Genomic DNA, 20,755 nt, shown 5'->3' with positions numbered 1-20,755 from the left:
AATATGTGTATCACTACTATCGAGATTCATCAAAAATAGACCACTCTTCAAGGGTGCATGACCATAAAAGATATTACTCATATAAATAGAACAACCATTATTCTCTGATTTAAATGAATAACCGTCTCGCATCAAACAAGATCCAGATATAATGTTCATGCTCAATGCTGGCACCAAATAACAATTATTTAGGTCTAATACTAATCCCGAAGTTAGATGTAGAGGTAGCGTGCCGACCGCGATCACATCGACTTTGGAACCATTTCCCACGCGCATCGTCACCTCGTCCTTAGCCAATCTTCGCTTAATCCGTAGACCCTGTTTCGAGTTGCAAATGTTAGCAACAGAACCAGTATCAAATACCCAGGTGCTACTGCGAGCTTAGTAGGTACACATCAATAACATGTATATCACATATACCTTTGTTCACTTTGCCATCCTTCTTATCCGCCAAATACTTGGGGCAGTTCCGCTTCCAGTGACCAGTCTGCTTGCAGTAGAAGCACTCAGTCTCAGGCTTAGGTCCAGACTTGGGTTTCTTCTCCTGAGCAGCAACTTGTTTTCTATTCTTCTTGAAGTTCCCTTTCTTCTTCCCTTTGCCCTTTTTCTTGAAACTGGTGGTCTTATTGACCATCAACACTTGATGCTCCTTCTTGATTTCTACCTCCGCGGCTTTTAGCATTGCGAAGAGCTCAGGAATAGTCTTATTCATCCCTTGCATATTATAGTTCATCACGAAGCTTTTGTAGCTTGGTGGCAGTGATTGAAGAACTCTGTCAATGACACTATCAACAGGAAGATTAACTCCCAGTTGAGTCAAGTGATTATGATACCCAGACATTTTGAGTATATGTTCACTGACAGAACTATTCTCCTCCATCTTGCAGCTATAGAACTTATTGGAGACTTCATATCTCTCAATCCGGGCATTTGCTTGAAATATTAACTTCAACTCCTGGAACATCTAATATGCTCCATGACGTTCAAAACGTCGTTGAAGACCCGGTTCTAAGCCGTAAAGCATGGCACACTGAACTATCGAGTAGTCATCAGCTTTGCTCTGCCAGACATTCATAACATCTGGTTTCACTCCTGCAGCAGGCTTGGCACTTAGCAGTGCTTCCAGGACATAATTCTTCTGTGCAGCAATGAGGATAATCCTCAAGTTACGGACCCTGTCCATGTAATTGCTACCATCATCTTTCAACTTTGCTTTCTCAAGGAACGCACTAAAATTCAACGGAACAACAGCACGAGCCATCTATCTACAATCAAACATAGACAAGCAAGATACTATCAGGTACTAAGTTCATGACAAATTTAAGTTCAATTAATCATATTACTTAAGAACTCCCACTTAGAAAGATATCCCTCTAATCCTCTAAGTGATCACGTGATCCAAATCAACTAAACCATGTCCGATCATCACGTGAGATGGAGTAGTATCAATGGTGAACATCAATATGTTGATCATATCTACTATATGATTCACGCTCGACCTTTTGGTCTCCGTGTTCCGAGGCCATATCTGTTATATGCTAGGCTTGTCAAGTTAAACCTGAGTATTCCGCGTGTGCAACTGTTTTGCACCCGTTGTATTTGAACGTAGAGCCTATCACACCCGATCATCACGTGGTGTCTCAGCACGAAGAACTTTCGCAACGGTGCATACTCAGGGAGAACACTTATACTTTGATAATTTAGTGGGGGATCATCTTATAATGCTACCGTCAATCAAAGCAAGATAAGATGCATAAAAGATAAACATCACATGCAATCAATATAAGTGATATGATATGGCCATCATCATTTTGTGCTTGTGATCTCCATCTCCGAAGCACCTTCATGATCACCATCGTCACCCGCGCGACACCTTGATCACCATCGTAGCATCGTTGTCATCTCGCCAATCTTATGCTTCCACGACTATCGCTACCGCTTAGTGATAAAGTAAAGCATTACAGCGCAATTGGATTGCTTACAATAAAGCGACAACCATATGGCTCCTGCCAGTTGCCGATAACTCGGTTACAAAACATGATCATCTCATACAATAAAATTTAGCATCATGTCTTGACCATATCACATCACAACATGCCCTGCAAAAACAAGTTAGACGTCCTCTACTTTGTTGTTGCAAGTTTTACGTGGCTGCTACGGGCTTAGCAAGAACCGTTCTTACCTACGCATCAAAACCACAACGATAGTTTGTCAAGTTGGTGTTGTTTTAACCTTCGCAAGGACCGGGCGTAGTCACACTTGGTTCAACTAAAGTTGGAGAAACTGACACCCGCCAGCCACCTGTGTGCAAAGCACGTCGGTAGAACCAGTCTCGCGTAAGCGTACGCGTAATGTCGGTCCGGGCCGCTTCATCCAACAATACCGCCGAACCAAAGTATGACATGCTGGTAAGCAGTATGACTTATATCGCCCACAACTCACTTGTGTTCTACTCATGCATATGACATCTACGCATAAAACCTGGCTCAGATGCCACTGTTGGAGAACGTAGTAATTTCAAAAAAATTCCTACGCACACGCAAGATCATGGTGATGGCATAGCAACGAGAGGGGAGAGTGATTGTCCACGTACCCTCGTAGACCGTAAGCGGAAGCGTTATGACAACGCAGTTGATGTAGTCGTACGTCTTCACGACCCGACCGATCCAAGCACCGAACGTATGGCACCTCCGAGTTCAGCACACGTTCAGCTCGATGACGATCTCCGGCCTCCGATCCAGCCGAGCTCCGGAGATGAGTTCCGTCAGCACGACGGCATGGTGACGATGATGATGTTCTACCGGCGCAGGGCTTCGCCTAAACTCCACGACGATATGACCGAGGTGGAATATGGTGGAGGGGGGCACCGCACACGGCTAAGGAACGATCTGTAGATCAACTTGTGTGTTATGGGGTGCCCCCCTGCCCCCGTATATAAAGGAGGGAGGGGGAGGTGCGGCCGGCCCCCTTGGGGTGCGCCTGGAGGAGTCCTACTCCCACCGGGAGTAGGACTCCCCCCTCTTGCCTTGGTGGAGAAGGAAAGGGGGGAGGGGGGGCGCCGCCCCCCCCCCTTCCTTGTCCTATTCGGACTAAGGGGGGAGGAGGCGCGCGGCCTGCCCTGGCCAGCCCTCCTCTTCTCCCTCATGGCCCACTAAGGCCCATTAACCCCCGGGAGGGTTCCGGTAACCCCCCGGTGTTCCGGTAAAATCCCGATTTCACCCGGAACCTTTCCGATGTCCAAACATAGGCTTCCAATATATCAATCTTTATGTCTCGACCATTTCGAGACTCCTCGTCATGTCCGTGATCACATCCGGGACTCCGAACAAACTTGGTACATCAAAACTTATAAACTCATAATAAACTGTCATCGTAACGTTAAGCGTGCGGACCCTACGGGTTCGAGAACCATGTAGACATGACCGAGACACGTCTCCCGTCAATAACCAATAGCAGAACCTGGATGCTCATATTGGCTCCTACGTATTCTATGAAGATCTTTATCGGTCAGACCGCATAACAACATACGTTGTTCCCTTTGTCATCGGTATGTTATTTTCCCGAGATTCGATCGTCGGTATCTCAATACCTAGTTCAATCTCGTTACCGGCAAGTCTCTTACTCGTTCCATAATACATCATCCTGCAACTAACTTATTACTTGCAATGATTGCAAGGCTTGAGTGATGTGCATTACCGAGAGGGCCCAGAGATACCTCTCCGACAATCGGAGTGACAAATCCTAATCTCGAAATACGCTGTGACACTCCAAAATTTTTACTTTGGTTTTCAGCAAAAAAAAAACTTTGTGGTTTTTGAAAAGAGGCCATTTAAAATTTTCCAGAAAACCTTCCTCTTAAAAAAAAACTTTCTTTCCTTTGGCAAGGTTTTTATTCTTGCTTCAAACTTTGGTGTTTGACCTTTTGAAACTTCTTCTCTGTTGGTTCTCTCCCAAAATTATTTTGGGAGTTTAATCTTTTTCTTTTAAAAAGAAACTCCATGAAATTTGGGATTTTCATATCTTGGAACCACCATGACTTGGCATTTTTGCCCATGTGGTAAAACCCCTCCAAAACCTCCCCTCCCCCTTGTGATCAACCTAAATTCTCTGTCCCAACTAATCCAAACTGGTTTTGGATTTTATTCTAATTATTTTTCCCCTCAATTCAATTCTGAAAATTATTTGGAGCCTGAGAGATTTTCAAAGCAAGTGCCCTATTGCATTTGAGTTTTGACCTCAAACCAATTCTCCTGGATTGTCCTTTGAACCCACAACCCAGAACCATCTTGATCCACTCCTCCTCTTTTCAAATTTTTCAAAATACAGTCTCTGCAAGTTTGGACCAGATTTGCCAAATTTGGTGAAATTCATATCTACACTCCTCCAAAAATTCCACCAAAATTCATGCAGCCTACTTGAGCAAGGAGAAGCCACTCCACCAAAAATCAGCTCAAGGAAAAATCACCAGAGGCCATTTTCATTCGGTCGAACACCTGGTGGGCACTGTTACTGTTCAAAGTTCAGAAAATTCAGTTTCAGTGTCATCTTCCGTCCGTCAGTTTCAGTCACGCGGCCACAGTGCCCTTGGCACGTTCCTCGCCGCCGATTCCTCTTGTCCGAAGCTGCACACGCGTGCGTGGAGCCTTCCTGGCGTCGGTAGCGCGCTGGCTCGCCCTCGCCGGCGTCTTCTGCGGCGTCGGGACCTCCCGTGGCGGCCGACAGGAGGCACACCACGGCAGAACGCCGTTCCGCGCCGCCCATCGCTCCCTGGCTCTCCGCGTGGCCTCATGCACGCCAGCGCACGCCCGTAGCACAGCCACCGTGGCCGGCAAGCACGGAACGCGCTCTCCGCCGCCGACGGGCCCGCACCCTCACCGTTCCGTCGAGCTCGCCCTTAACACCCAAACCCCGGCCAGTTTAACACCAAAACGGACCCATTGAACCTCCGTGATGACGCTCGACCCCCTAACCACCCCGACCGAGCACTGCGCCACCGTAATCGCTCGCCGGTGATCCTCGTTCACGGCAACCGCCTCGGACCGCCTATATAAAGGGGTCCCGAGCTCACTCTCGTGCACGCAGCACCCCCACTACTCACCAACACCCCGCCAGGCCACTAGGGGGACCTCGAGGAGGTCTCCTCCCCCAGCTCCGGCCGCCTCGCCCCGCCTCGGCCTCCAGCCCGATTCGTTCTGGTGAGGCCATCTCCGGCGCTCAAACCCCGTTCGTTACCTTCTCTAGCTGCCAGGAGCATAACCCCCTCTTCAATTTAACCTTTGCAGCCCTCTCCGACGAGCCCCTCGACCACCCGAGCCGCCGTCCGCCGGAGCAAAGCTCGTCGTCGACGTGGTGCTCGCCGACCGACTCCACCACCATCAACTGACGCGGAAGGGTACCCTGAGCACGGAGGTACTCCCCGATCTCTCTGCCTCGCCGTGGATCGCCGCCGGCGACCACCGCGGCTCTCGGGCGCCGGCGAACTCTGCCGCCCCGTTTGAACATTTGAACCTGACAGGTGGGACCCCACCGTCAGCCTCTCTGCTCTCTCTTCGAATCGTTTTCTGGAAGCGCCTTCGGGCAGAATGCGTTTTCTCTTCGGGCTGGCGTAGTCGCTACCGAAGCGTTTTCTGTTTTTATAAACTAGCCCCTGGAAATCTTCTGTTTCATTACAGATAAGTCCCTGGACAAAAACCCTTATAACTTTTAATCAGAAAAGTATTTTTGATTGATTCTTTTTCTGTTCTCTTTAAAATTTTGTCTAGTTTTTTATCAGATTTATTTGAAAAATATTTGGTTTACCTTCTGTGCTCTCCTTGGTATTTACGTTAGCGCATATATTTTCTTTAAACCGTAGATACCGAAGGAGGTGACGGAGCCGCGAACTTCACCGAGCTAGGCTCCGACTACTCTGAACCAGGCAAGCATGTTTGAACTTTTGATATGATGAGTGTCTTGGCATGTTTTGCATTTAGTTAGTTTCATGGCATGCCGGTGAGCATACCGATGAACGTTATTTTATGTGATAATAAGGTGAGTGAGTTCAATGATCCATACGTGGATGAATGTGAATATGAATGGCCATGTGTTGGCATGAGGATGGGTACGATGGCAGTGTTGTAGCATGCCAGTCTTACGCCAGACTATGTGACTTCAGTGTCAAACCATATCGGTCCAGTACCTATCATTTCCTTCCTTGTACTACCACATGTTTTCCGCAAGGAATATGGTTTAGTAAGTTGCAAACCGCTTTCATGGTACACACCAAAGAGGAGAGGCCGTGATGATGGTTCCATGGCCCTGGATTAAAGCCAGTCATCCGGTCAGGGGGCATGGGTGTTTCCGGTTGGGACCGAGAGGGGGGCACCCCTTAGAGCGCGCGTATATAAATTTGATCCCATGCTATTCGAGATTGTGATCTCCCCGTCTCAAAAGTTTTTCTTGGACGATGACTAGGGTGATTCCTAGCATCGAGAGGTAGGATGGGTGTGTACCGGTTAGCTGTGTTTTCTTCTGAAATACCGTAAACGGAACTAGTCCTTCGTGACTACGGAAATCCGTTGACTGTGGGAAAAATTTTGTACAAACTCTGCAGAGTCATATATTCCTCCAAATCATCTCTTCCATGTCAAGTTTCGTTCCATCTTATCCTAATCAATTGTCAGCTTTGATGACAGAGACTCCGGTGAATCGCATGAGTGCTAAGTCCGATTGAATGATTATCCCTGTGGATGGACTAACCCGTTTGTTTTCATGAATTGAATGTTTATTATGAGTATTATTTACTTGTGAATAAAAGCCCTTTATGTGATGTCGCTCAGACGTCCGACTGTGGCATTTCTTTTAAAGCCCTTTCTGTGATGTCGCTCAGACGTCCGACTGTGGCATTTCTTTTAAAGCCCTTTCTGCGATGTCGCTCAGACGTCCGACTGTGGCATTTCTTTTAAAGCCCTTTCTGCGATGTCGCTCAGACGTCCGACTGTGGCATTTCTTTTAAAGTCCTTTCTGCGATGTCGCTCAGACGTCCGACTGTGGCATTTCTTTTAAAGCCCTTTCTGCGATGTCGCTCAGACGTCCGACCGTGGCATTTCTTTTAAAAGCCCTTTATGTGGTGTCGCTAAGATGCCCGACTGTGGCATCATTTCCTTATTTTTATTTGTTCACCTTTCGAGGCGTCGCTTCAGACACCCGATCGGTCCTTATTTATGTTCTGTGGAATTTCAGGCGGACTACCGCCGTTTTCCCTTTTTACTTACCCGTTATGCCAATTTTATTTATTGTGCATTAAGGAATTAATCATGTTGCATCCATGCATGCATTTGTTATATCTTACGTCCGAACTGTCTTGCGAGTACTTTCAAAGTACTCACTGGCTTGTTGATTTGGCCAGATGCTGACGAAGGCGATCTCATGGATGAAGAGTTCGATAGCGAGTCCGACACTTAGAGGAGTCCCAGTCAGTCTCGTGCGACCCTGGATTTGGCCACTGTTTTATATCCGCTTCCGCTACCAAATAAATTTATCGAGCCTCACCCCGACGTTCGATGAAATGATATTCTTAGAGTCTTGTATTTCCCTTCCCGTTGTGTTTTTCCACCACCAGCCTATCCTTGAGTCAGTAGTATGTCTCCACACCACTGTGTTCTGTCCGCCATTATGTATGATTATTGGCGTGCTTGTAATAATTTGGTTGAGCAGCCACAGTTCAACCCTGTAATATATTTTTATGCTACTGGCTTATTGTATCAAGGAATTGTCTACCAGTGAGGAGGATTTCTCTCATACTGGACTCAAAAGACTGGTTTATCAATAAATATTTTTATTGGAAAACCGGTCGTGACATACGCCAACCCAACAAGTACCTTCGGAGACACCTGTAGAGCACCTTTATAAATATTTTCTGTCAGTCAGCATAAATTTATGATCTGACCCTGCAGAATTTTGCCTACTTTTGTAGATGGCCGACGTCAGCTGCGAGTCTCAGACCTTCGCCAACGTGCCCGATGGGTTCGTCAAGCTTCTTTCTTCCATCGTTCAGGTCGCGATGGGGCCATCCGTGCGCCCAGTCTTCACACTCTACCAGCACCGAGTCAACGACAGTCTGACCATGCACCAGGCCGCGGTGCAGTTCAAGGGAGGGCGTGGTGAGTTACGCCGCTTCCGGTTCGTGGGAAGAGCCATGCCTACGGAGAGGCATGCTATGCAGATGGCAGCCCGCGAGGCGATAGCTCGTCTCAGGGATGTCCTTCCCGTGATGAAGGCTCGTCGTTACCGTTATCTTCCGTGCCATGTGCCTTACACCTGTCACTACGCATACTCCTGCCCCAGAGGAGAACGAGACGAGGCTTTTGAGATGCTCATTGAGTATCTCCGGGCCCTGGAGGCAGCCTTCGACAACCTGGTGGACGACTTCGTAGCTACCCGCATGGACTCAGTCCATGGCTGTGCTGCCAACAGGAGGGAGCTCCTACCCATCGCTCCGCCACCGACTTTTGTCTCGTCATCAGCATCTTTTACGCCTACTCGTCGCCTGCCTTCTACCGAAGAATTTAACCAAGTCATTGCACCCACTCCAGCGCGCACTACACCAACCTTCGCGCCCACTCCTGTACGTGTTGCTCCGCCCCTGGCAACCGCTCCGCCCGCTCTGCGCAACACTACACGTATGGAGCCCATTAGCGAGGAGGAAGTCGAGTCCCCAACCTCGCTACGCCTCGCCCTCGGCAGGGCAAGGGAGATCGTCAACATCTCTGCCTGAGTACGCTTAGCTGCCGTGTATTGTACCGCTTTGTAAGATATGTGCATAGGCTGTGAGAAGTAGCCTGTTTGCGCATCATGTAGGATCTGGAGAAGTGCACTAGCCTTAATAACATGTCAGGATTAGGTACGCATATCCTGAGTGATGTATTGTATAATTACCGCCCGCGTGTAAGATATGTAATGAGCAGTCCTTCTCCGTGCGCAAGTCGATTTGTTTTTCTTAAGTAAGCTGAGTTATTTAATTCTATTTGCCAGCTTTATGCATTTTATGGATTTGTTTTTGCGACTCTTTCCGCTTTTCTTATGGGTTTTACAAAATATATCCCCAGAGTGAAAAATGTCTCGTCCTTGGACTCGCTCCATGCCAATTCCATCAGAGGAAAATTATGATGCACAACCCAGCAACGAGTTCACTCAGGGACAGTCAAGCCAACCGGGCAATGAATCGGCACTTTCACAAATGTGCCGCCTTTATGAACAGAGTCAGCAACAACATCGTGAAATAATGAACCAAGTCATCAACATGGGAAATCACCATGGACAGTATCAGCAACATTCCAAGTTATCTGAGCTACAGAAGACACGTCCTCAAACATTTTCTCACACTGACAAGCCTCTTGAAGCCGAGGACTGGCTTCGAGATATGGAGAGGAAATTAATTATTGCAAAGTGTTCAGATCTCGAGAAAGTACTATATGCTCCACACTATCTCACAGGAGCAGCCGCATCGTGGTGGGAGAATTTTCTGCACATGCATCCCAACGAAAATGACATAACCTGGGATGATTTCAAGGAAGGTTTCCGTGGTGCACATATTCCTAAGAGTATTATGAAAATCAAGAAGAGAGAATTTGATGACCTCAAACAAAGGAACATGACAGTGTCAGATTACAACAGTCAATTTACCCTATTATCCCGCTACGCCAATGAGGAGCGTATGACTGAAATCAAGAAGATGGAGAAATTCCTTGACGGTCTGGCGCCCGCACTTAAATGCCAACTGGTCGTGCACACTTTTCCTGATTTTAAAACGCTGGTGGACAAGGCCATTACTCTGGAAAATGAGAGACGCAGTCTGGAAGATATCCGCAAGCGAAAAAGGGACCAGACTAATCACACTCGCAATCACCGAAGCAAGATAGATTTTAAAAAGGGTGGGACACCCAAATTCTCATCCAATGTCTCACGCCCAATCAAGAATTTTCATGCAAGGGACAAGGAATTCACCTATCGCCCCGGCGTTACTTGTTACGCTTGTGGAGAAGAAGGGCATTATGCCAAACAGTGCCCCAAGCCAAGGAACTCAACCCCAAAGCCGAACAACGGCGGCAATAATTCAGCGCCCAAACGAAACAATTTCAATCCCAACAATAACCACAGGAAGGGTCATCTGAACCACGTAACCAAAGAGGAGGCACAAAATGCTTCGGATATCGTACTCGGTACGTTTCCTGTCAACACAATACCTGCAATGGTTTTGTTTGATTCTGGAGCTTCTCACTCTTTCATCTCGAAAAGTTTTGCTTTGCAAAATAATTTTTCGATGCTTCCTTTGGAGAAATCCATAATAATCAAGTCCCCCGGGATTCAGCAAGTTTCTCAGAATTACTGTCAGAATGTGGTCATTGAGTTTGAAGGATTGGAGTTTTACGCAAATCTTATTGTATTGGAAAATAAAGGACTGGATGTCATCCTAGGGATGGATTGGCTAACCACCAATAAAGGTTTTATAGACTGTTTCAACAGGACCGTGATTCTCACACACCACCAAGGGAAGACAATAAGAGTATCAGCCAAGGAAGGGAAAAAGACCCCGGCAACCGAGATTAAATAAGGTGGACGTTTCTGAGCTAAACAAGGTTCCAGTAGTGTGTGAATTTCCAGATGTATTCCCTGAAGAGCTGCCAGGCATGCCACCAGATCGAGAAATAGAATTCCGCATTGAGCTAGCACCAGGAACCACCCCCATATACAAGAAACCATACAGAATGGCACCATCCGAGTTGATCGAATTGAAGAAGCAAATAAAGGAATTACTGGATAAAGGATACATTCGGGCCAGCTCCTCACCTTGGGGATCACCAATTTTATTTGCCAAGAAGAAGGATGGAACGCTGAGATTGTGTATCGACTATCGAGCACTTAACATGGTCACAGTCAAAAACAAATACCCGATGCCAAGGATAAACGATTTGTTTGATCAACTTGCTCAGGCCAAGGTATTCTCAAAAATTGACTTAAGGTCAGGATACCATCAATTGAAGGTACGAACGGAAGATATCCCCAAAACAGCCTTCACCTCCAGATATGGACTGTACGAGTTCACAGTGATGCCATTTGGATTAACTAACGCCCCGGCATATTTTGTTCACCTCATGAACAAAGTATTTATGAAGTTTATGGACAAATTCGTCGTAGTATTCATCGACGATATTCTGGTATACTCCAAAACACCAGAAGAGCACGCAGAACATCTCAGGATTGTACTAGGAGAGCTAAGGAAACACCAATTGTATGCCAAGTTCAGCAAGTGCGAATTTTGGCTAAGACAAGTAGGTTTTCTAGGCCACGTGCTGACTCAAGACGGTATAGCAGTGGACCCAGAGAAAGTCAAGGCCGTACTTGACTGGAAGTCACCAGCCAGCGTAACAGACATACGAAGTTTCTTGGGAATGGCAGGATATTACCGCAGATTTATTGAAGGATTTTCCACCATATCCAAGCCTATGACACAGTTACTCAAGAAAGATAAGAAGTTTGAATGGACAGAAGCCTGCGAGAAAAGTTTCCAAGAGCTAAAGCGGAAATTAACAACAGCACCAGTATTAATTGTACCCGATATACACAAGAATTTTGAAGTATTTTGTGACGCATCCAGAAAGGGTCTCGGATGCGTGTTGATGCAAGAAGGCAAGGTTGTCGCCTACGCTTCAAGGCAACTTCGCAAACACGAGGAAAATTATCCCACTCATGATTTAGAAATGGCAGCAGTTATTCATGCACTCAAGGAATGGAGGCATTTCCTACTTGGGAATCGATGTGAGATATATACGGATCACAAAAGCCTCAAATACATTTTTACGCAGCCAGAACTAAATTTACGGCAACGCCGCTGGTTGGAATTGGTAAAGGATTATGATGTTGGTATCCATTACCATCCAGGGAAAGCAAACGTAGTGGCCGATGCCCTGAGTCGGAACCCCAGCTCCGACGGGAACTATCTGCACAGCTTGAGGCCCGAATTCCATCAAGAATTTGTCAAGCTCAACTTGATAATGGTAGCAGAAGGCACCATATCAAACTTGGAAATACAACCACACCTTGTGGAGAAAATTAAAGAGGCTCAGTCCGGTCACCCCAGCATTGAAGGAATTAAAAGGAAGTTGAGTATGGGCAAGGCCTCGGAATTCGTCATAGACAATGAAGGAATATTATGGTACGGAGAAAGGCTATGCGTGCCAAACATAGAAGACCTTAAACAGCAAGTTTTAACTGAAGCACACACCACTCCATATTCGATCCACCCTGGAGGAACCAAAATGTATAAGGATATTCAGGAAAGATTTTGGTGGCACGGTATGAAGAGGGACATAGCCGCTTTCATTGCATGTTGCGACTCATGTCAACGCATAAAAGCTGAACATCAGAGACCAGCCGGACTACTGCAACCTAACAAAATACCTGAGTGGAAATGGGATGAAATAGGGATGGATTTTATTGTCGGATTACCTCGGTCACGACACGGGAATGATGCCATATGGGTCATCACTGACAGGTTGACCAAAGTAGCACACTTTATTCCAGTGAAGACAACCTACACCACTCAGAGGCTTGCCAGGATTTATCTTTCCCGCATAGTCTGTCTGCACGGTGTCCCGAAGACTATAATTTCCGACAGAGGCACTCAGTTCGTCTCAAGATTTTGGGAGCAATTACAACAGGCTCTGGGAACCCAACTAGCCTTCAGTACCGCATACCATCCACAGACTGATGGACAAACAGAACGCGTAAACCAGGTTTTAGAAGACATGCTGAGAGCATGTGTCCTCACCTATGGAACCAGTTGGGAGGACAGCCTGCCATATGCCGAGTTCGCATACAACAACAGTTACCAGGCCAGCCTGCAAATGGCTCCTTTCGAAGCCCTATACGGAAGGAGATGTCGTACCCCGTTAAATTGGTCAGAGACCGGAGACAGCCGCATCTTCGGACCAGATATGCTCAGAGAAGCCGAGGAAAAAGTCAAGCTGATCAGGGACCGACTTAAGACCGCTCAAAGTCGACAGAAAAGTTATTATGATCAGAAACATCGTAGGGTCAGCTTCGAACCCGGTGAATTCGTATACTTGAGAGTATCCCCGATGAGAGGATTGCAACGGTTTAAGATTAAAGGAAAATTAGCACCAAGATTCATTGGACCATTTTGCATAGTGGCACGAAGAGGCACTGTAGCCTACCAGCTAGACTTACCCGAAGACTTGTCCGACATTCACGACGTGTTCCACGTCTCTCAATTAAGGAAGTGCGTAAGCAACCCAGAGAAACAAGTATCTCATGAGAACATTGACATACAGCCAGACCTCACTTATCGAGAACGTCCCATAAGAATATTAGAGGAGTATGAAAGGAGGACCCGACAGAAAACCATCAAGTTTTTCAAAGTCCAGTGGAGCAATCACACCGACAGTGAAGCAACTTGGGAAAGCGAGGATTTTCTTCGGACAGAGCATCCACACTTATTTAAGGATCAGCTGAAATCTCGGGGACGAGATTTTTCCTAAGGGGGTAGGTGTTGTGACACTCCAAAATTTTACTTTGGTTTTCAGCAAAAAAACTTTGTGGTTTTTGAAAAGAGGCCATTTAAAATTTTCCAGAAAACCTTCCTCTTAAAAAAAACTTTCTTTCCTTTGGCAAGGTTTTATTCTTGCTTCAAACTTTGGTGTTTGACCTTTTGAAACTTCTTCTCTGTTGGTTCTCTCCCAAAATTATTTTGGGAGTTTAATCTTTTTCTTTTAAAAAGAAACTCCATGAAATTTGGGATTTTCATATCTTGGAACCACCATGACTTGGCATTTTTGCCCATGTGGTAAAACCCCTCCAAAACCTCCCCTCCCCTTGTGATCAACCTAAATTCTCTGTCCCAACTAATCCAAACTGGTTTTGGATTTTATTCTAATTATTTTTCCCCTCAATTCAATTCTGAAAATTATTTGGAGCCTGAGAGATTTTCAAAGCAAGTGCCCTATTGCATTTGAGTTTTGACCTCAAACCAATTCTCCTGGATTGTCCTTTGAACCCACAACCCAGAACCATCTTGATCCACTCCTCCTCTTTTCAAATTTTTCAAAATACAGTCTCTGCAAGTTTGGACCAGATTTGCCAAATTTGGTGAAATTCATATCTACACTCCTCCAAAAATTCCACCAAAATCAGGCAGCCTATTTGAGCAAGGAGAAGCCACTCCACCAAAAATCAGCTCAAGGAAAAATCACCAGAGGCCAATTTCATTCGGTCGAACACCTGGTGGGCACTGTTACTGTTCAAAGTTCAGAAAATTCAGTTTCAGTGTCATCTTCCGTCCGTCAGTTTCAGTCACGCGGCCACAGTGCCCTTGGCATGTTCCTCGCCGCCGATTCCTCTTGTCCGAAGCTGCACACGCGTGCGTGGAGCCTTCCTGGCGTCGGTAGCGCGCTGGCTCGCCCTCGCCGGCGTCTTCTGCGGCGTCGGGACCTCCCGTGGCGGCCGACAGGAGGCACACCACGGCAGAACGCCGTTCCGCGCCGCCCATCGCTCCCTGGCTCTCCGCGTGGCCTCATGCACGCCAGCGCACGCCCGTGGCACAGCCACCGTGGCCGGCAAGCACGGAACGCGCTCTCCGCCGCCGACGGGCCCGCACCCTCACCGTTCCGTCGAGCTCGCCCTTAACACCCAAACCCCGGCCAGTTTAACACCAAAACGGACCCATTGAACCTCCGTGATGACGCTCGACCCCCTAACCACCCCGACCGAGCACTGCGCCACCGTAATCGCTCGCCGGTGATCCTCGTTCACGGCAACCGCCTCGGACCGCCTATATAAAGGGGTCCCGAGCTCACTCTCGTGCACGCAGCACCCCCACTACTCACCAACACCCCGCCAGGCCACTAGGGGGACCTCGAGGAGGTCTCCTCCCCCAGCTCCGGCCGCCTCGCCCCGCCTCGGCCTCCAGCCCGATTCGTTCTGGTGAGGCCATCTCCGGCGCTCAAACCCCGTTCGTTACCTTCTCTAGCTGCCAGGAGCATAACCCCCTCTTCAATTTAACCTTTGCAGCCCTCTCCGACGAGCCCCTCGACCACCCGAGCCGCCGTCCGCCGGAGCAAAGCTCGTCGTCGACGTGGTGCTCGCCGACCGACTCCACCACCATCAACTGACGCGGAAGGGTACCCCGAGCACGGAGGTACTCCCCGATCTCTCTGCCTCGCCGTGGATCGCCGCCGGCGACCACCGCGGCTCTCGGGCGCCGGCGAACTCTGCCGCCCCGTTTGAACATTTGAACCTGACGGGTGGGACCCCACCGTCAGCCTCTCTGCTCTCTCTTCGAATCGTTTTCTGGAAGCGCCTTCGGGCAGAATGCGCTTTCTCTTCGGGCTGGCGTAGTCGCTACCGAAGCGTTTTCTGTTTTTATAAACTAGCCCCTGGAAATCTTCTGTTTCATTACAGATAAGTCCCTGGACAAAAACCCTTATAACTTTTAATCAGAAAAGTATTTTTGATTGATTCTTTTTCTGTTCTCTTTAAAATTTTGTCTAGTTTTTTATCAGATTTATTTGAAAAATATTTGGTTTACCTTCTGTGCTCTCCTTGGTATTTACGTTAGCACATATATTTTCTTTAAACCGTAGATACCGAAGGAGGTGACGGGGCCGCGAACTTCACCGAGCTAGGCTCCGACTACTCTGAACCAGGCAAGCATGTTTGAACTTTTGATATGATGAGTGTCTTGGCATGTTTTGCATTTAGTTAGTTTCATGGCATGCCGGTGAGCATACCGATGAACGTTATTTTATGTGATAATAAGGTGAGTGAGTTCAATGATCCATACGTGGATGTATGTGAATATGAATGGCCATGTGTTGGCATGAGGATGGGTATGATGGCAGTGTTGTAGCATGCCAGTCTTACGCTAGACTATGTGACTTCAGTGTCAAACAATATCGGTCCAGTACCTATCATTTCCTTTCTTGTACTACCACATGTTTTCCGCAAGGAATATGGTTTAGTAAGTTGCAAACCGCTTGCATGGTACACACCAAAGAGGAGAGGCCGTGATGATGGTTCCATGGCCCTGGATTAAAGCCAGTCATCCGGTCAGGGGGCATGGGTGTTTCCGGTTGGGACCGAGAGGGGGGCACCCCTTAGAGCGCGCGTATATAAATTTGATCCCATGCTATTCGAGATTGTGATCTCCCCGTCTCAAAAGTTTTTCTTGGACGATGACTAGGGTGATTCCTAGCATCGAGAGGTAGGATGGGTGTGTACCGGTTAGCTGTGTTTTCTTCTGAAATACCGTAAACGGAACTAGTCCTTCGTGACTACGGAAATCCGTTGACTGTGGGAAAAATTTTGTACAAACTCTGCAGAGTCATATATTCCTCCAAATCATCTCTTCCATGTCAAGTTTCGTTCCATCTTATCCTAATCAATTGTCAGCTTTGATGACAGAGACTCCGGTGAATCGCATGAGTGCTAAGTCCGATTGAATGATTATCCCTGTGGATGGACTAACCCGTTTGTTTTCATGAATTGAATGTTTATTATGAGTATTATTTACTTGTGAATAAAAACCCTTTATGTGATGTCGCTCAGACGTCCGACTGTGGCATTTCTTTTAAAGCCCTTTATGTGATGTCGCTCAGACGTCCGACTGTGGCATTTCTTTTAAAGCCCTTTCTGCGATGTCGCTCAGACGTCCGACTGTGGCATTTCTTTTAAAGCCCTTTCTGCGATGTCGCTCAGACGTCCGACTGTGGCATTTCTTTTAAAGCTCTTTCTGCGATGTCGCTCAGACGTCCGACTGTGGCATTTCTTTTAAAGCCCTTTCTGTGATGTCGCTCAGACGTCCGACCGTGGCATTTCTTTTAAAGCCCTTTATGTGGTGTCGCTAAGATGCCCGACTGTGGCATCATTCTCCTTATTTTTATTTGTTCCTTTCGAGGCGTCGCTTCAGACACCCGATCGGTCCTTATTTATGTTCTGTGGAATTTCAGGCGGACTACCGCCGTTTTCCCTTTTTACTTACCCGTTATGCCAATTTTATTTATTGTGCATTAAGGAATTAATCATGTTGCATCCATGCATGCATTTGTTATATCTTACGTCCGAACTGTCTTGCGAGTACTTTCAAAGTACTCACTGGCTTGTTGATTTGGCCAGATGCTGACGAAGGCGATCTCATGGATGAAGAGTTCGATAGCGAGTCCGACACTTAGAGGAGTCCCAGTCAGTCTCGTGCGACCCTGGATTTGGCCACTGTTTTATATCCGCTTCCGCTACCAAATAAATTTATCGAGCCTCACCCCGACGTTCGATGAAATGATATTCTTAGAGTCTTGTATTTCCCTTCCCGCTGTGTTTTTCCACCACCAGCCTATCCTTGAGTCAGTAGTATGTCTCCACACCACTGTGTTCTGTCCGCCATTATGTATGATTATTGGCGTGCTTGTAATAATTTGGTTGAGCAGCCACAGTTCAACCCTGTAATATATTTTTATGCTACTGGCTTATTGTATCAAGGAATTGTCTACCAGTGAGGAGGATTTCTCTCATACTGGACTCAAAAGACTGGTTTATCAATAAATATTTTTATTGGAAAACCGGTCGTGACATACGCCAACCCAACAAGTACCTTCGGAGACACCTGTAGAGCACCTTTATAATCACCCAGTTACGTTGTGACGTTTGGTAGCACACAAAGTGTTCCTTCGGTAAACGGGAGTTGCATAATCTCATAGTCATAGGAACATGTATAAGTTATGAAGAAAGCAATAGTAACAAACTAAATGATCAAGTGCTAAACTAACGGAATGGGTCAAGTCAATCACATCATTGTCCTAATGATGTGATCCCATTAATCAAATGACAACTCATGTCTATGGTTAGGAAACATAACCATCTTTGATCAACGAGCTAGTCAAGTAGAGGCATACTAGTGAATCTCTGTTTTTGTCTATGTATTCACACATGTATTATGTTTCCGGTTAATACAATTCTAGCATGAATAATAAACATTTATCATGATAGAAGGAAATAAATAATCACTTTATTATTGCCTCTAGGGCATATTTCCTTCACCCTCCACTTATTCTTGCAACCACACACTTCGTCTTCCTCCAGAAAAATTCCTCCACCAGCTCAAACCCGAGTTCTAGCTCATCTTGCTGCCATTTTCGATCTCCTTGCTCAAAGCTCCATTCACAAAACTGCTTTGGGGGATTGTTCTTCGGTATGTGACTCCTCCAATGGTCCAATTAGTTTTTGTTCTAGTGCTTTATTTATTGCAAATTTCTGCTGCTTAGCTGACCCTGTTCTTGAGCTTGCATGTCAAATTTATGTGGTCAAAAGTAGTTTTAATGCATGATATGGCCTTTAGGCACTTGTGGGAGTAGTTGCTATCAATCTTGTTGAGTTTGGTTCACTTTTATTTTGAGTTACTAAAAATTTCAGAAATTTTTCAGAGAAAGAAAATGATGAAAAGATTGTTGAGGGGCTCTTCGAGCTGAAGCTCGAAGGATAAACAAAATGAAGAGAATAAGAAGCCCAAATATAATCTCCCTCGCACTGCGGAGGTTCGGCCGTGCGAATGGCCTTGTGATGAGTTCTTGAGAGCTGCCGGGATTTATGATGAATTTTATTATTTGGCTGAGAATGCAGGCCTCGTCGACTTCCTCCATGACCAGCGCGAATAGTATCTCCTCCTCACTAATATTTTCGTGCAACATTTTTACTTTCATGCTAAGAAATCACCACCTTCGGTAGTATTTGATTTATATGATGAGGTTAAGGAGATGTCACTACACGAGTTTTTTCGAGTCTGTAAGATACCCTTTGCGGGCAGCATAGAGGAACCACATCGTAATGATGTGGAGGGATTTATTGATATGATTGTTGTAGGGGAAACGAGGAAGGTTTTCGATGCAAGAATTACTAGCATACATTTTCCTGTTCTACGTTACTTTGCAATATTTGTTAGTAGATGCTTAATTGGTCGCGGGAACAGTGGGAATCTCAATGCCCCTGATATTGTTATTTTGCACCATGCTTTGTTTCGTGATACCACTTTTAGTATAGGCGCCATTGTTGCTAAACGGTTAAATCTGAACGGTACAAAGGGTCATGTCTTTGGAGGCATCTTTGTCTCGCGCCTTGCTGCACACTTTAACATACCTATTAGGCATTATGAGAAAGAGGAAAAGTTGATGCCTCTTATTTTTCTAGATTATAAGAGTATGGTAGCACATGATTTTATTGTTAAGGATAAGAAGAATATGCTTAAATATAGACTGATATTTGATAAAAATTACTTTGAGACTATTACCTTGCCTGCTCCCTCTTTGTTCAACATATTTTCAGGCACGTACCTTGTTTTGCTGGAGGCCGTTCATGCATACTGGAGCCTGACATCAGCTCCAGAGCCTGAGCCAGAGGCACCACTTGATCCTCACCGTCAGTCTGTTTATCAGTGGGATCCGGAGGAGATCGCCAACCAGTGGCACCCTGAGGACACTCCTTCGTACACTGGAGAGAGGGCGGCTTTCAGCCGTGGCCATAAACCAACTTAGGCCAAAAGCCTAAGCTTGGGGGAGTACGTATTCCTCACCGACATTACATTAATGTTCACACACTCATTCTAGTTGTCGGTGCTCATACTTTTTCATTCTATTATCCATGCTAGTTTATTTTCCTTTTTAAGCCTTCTTCTTGTGTGTTTGAAAAACCTTAATAAAAACCAAAAAAAATCAGTTGTAGCTTTTAGCTAGTTTACTTTCCATGCTTGCAGTAATAATAATTAAAAGAAAACCCAAAAAGATTTCTCGCTCTTCTTTTACTTGTTGGGAGTTTTCCCGTGTAAATACTTTTGTTTCTTTTCTCTTTTTTGGCGGTCGAGAGGAGAAGACCATGATGAAAATGTTGAGTGGCTCTTATATGCATTTCTGTTGATCTAACAAAGAGCCCATATTACTTTGTCTTTTCCTGTGTATTAAATACATGCAGATTCCAGCTTAGTCCAATGCACGTGCACTATTATTATTATCCACACCGTTCGATCATGCAAGTGAAAGGCAATAATGACGATATATGATGAACTAATTGAGATGAGAGAAGCTGGTATGAACTCGACCTCTCTTGTTTTTGTAAATATGATTAGTTCATCGTTCCTAATTCATCCTATTATGAATGAAACATGTTTGCAATGACAATTAGAGATTATAGTTGCTCATGCCATGCTTAATTAGCTAGGAGTTTATAATGGTTTACCTTACGTGCCAACATGCTATTAAAATGGTTGTGATGTGGTATGATAGGGTGTTATCCTCCTTTGAACAATTTGAGTGGCTTGACTTGGCACATATTCACGCATATAGTTGAAACAAAATCAACATAGCCTCCACGATATTTATGTTCGTGGTGAATTATATCCTACTCATGCTTGCATTCAGTGTTGATTAATTTTAATGCATGTTCATGACTGTTGTCGCTCTCTAGCTGGTCGCTTTCCAATCTCTTTCTAGCCTTCACTTGTACTAAGCGGGAATACTGCTTGTGCATCCAACTCCATAAACCCCAAAAGTTATTCCATATGAGTCCACCGTACCTTCCTATATGCGGTATCTACTTGCCGTTCCAAGTAATTTGTATGTGCCAAACTCTAAACCTTCAAATGAAATTCTATTTTGTATGCTCGAATAGCTCATGTATCAACTAGGGCTGTCTATATCTTCCATGCTAGGCGGGTTATTCT

The sequence above is a fragment of the Triticum aestivum genome, chromosome 6A (assembly GCF_018294505.1).
Source record: "Triticum aestivum cultivar Chinese Spring chromosome 6A, IWGSC CS RefSeq v2.1, whole genome shotgun sequence".
Classification (NCBI taxonomy): Eukaryota; Viridiplantae; Streptophyta; class Magnoliopsida; order Poales; family Poaceae; genus Triticum; species Triticum aestivum.
Note: the sequence above shows the minus strand (reverse complement) of the source record.